The sequence below is a fragment of the Amphimedon queenslandica genome, unplaced genomic scaffold (assembly GCF_000090795.2).
Source record: "Amphimedon queenslandica unplaced genomic scaffold, v1.1 AMPQUscaffold_9696, whole genome shotgun sequence".
Classification (NCBI taxonomy): Eukaryota; Metazoa; Porifera; class Demospongiae; order Haplosclerida; family Niphatidae; genus Amphimedon; species Amphimedon queenslandica.
Window position 1 is genome coordinate 3,263 of NW_003550032.1, and position 825 is coordinate 4,087.

The 825-nt window shown below is 33.6% G+C and overlaps 1 long non-coding RNA gene across 1 annotated transcript; it reads left to right on the forward strand.

Annotated features, from left to right (window-relative positions):
• Window positions 1-498: 498 nt before the first annotated feature.
• On the forward strand, window positions 499-734 carry LOC109590664 (uncharacterized). Its single transcript, XR_002189433.1, has 2 exons — window positions 499-568; window positions 640-734. It is a non-coding gene; the product is annotated as an uncharacterized LOC109590664 (long non-coding RNA).
• The last annotated feature ends 91 nt before the right edge of the window (window positions 735-825 follow it).

Below are 825 nucleotides of genomic sequence, written 5' to 3' on the forward strand. Positions count from 1 at the left end.
AATTTTTCCATGTTCATGATAACAAGGCTGAGTCTGCTCAGTACAGCCTTAGCTCGCGTCTATCTATAAAAAGGTCGTATCCAAGCTGTATCTAAGTATCTATTCTTTACTATTCATGAGAAATGACATATAAATATCCCCAGTCCTGATTCCTGAAGTCCTTGTTCATGAATACTTGCAGTGTTGCAGCCCCACCCTTGAATAGAAGCACTGAATTTATTGCAGTAACATTTATCATCAATCATTCATTAAATTGGCAGTTTATTACTAAAGTATTATATAGGTTTTAAAGTGACTAGGAGATGACTACAGGAGCTAATAATGATAATAAGACAAGCAGAGATAGGGAAGGAAGGAATGATAACATACACTAAGCAGCTAGTAGATCTATGTGGATCACAGGGAGCCACTTATAGTTATGGAGAAATTAAACAAGTCAAGGGTTATTGTTTGTTTGCAATCACTAATGGGGCTATTCTTGTTAGGCTTTTCAGTTTTTAGACAATGATTATGATGATAAATTATCTGCTATAGATTTACAAGCTATTTCAAAGAATTATGGATTAAAGTTACTTTCAATAGTATAGGCTATTACTGTTCTACTGTTTAGTTCACATCCCTCTGATATTTTATAAGTAGATTGTCTCCAGAGGATATTGATGGTATGATCACTGAAGCCAATAGAGATGGAACTGGTTTAATAACATTACAAGAATTTATTGAAGTTATGCAAAGAACACCATTATTTAATTAGTAATTAATTGAGCTAAAACTGTTCACATTATTGGTACTCTCTAGAAAATAAACACACATTGAGGGGCCATG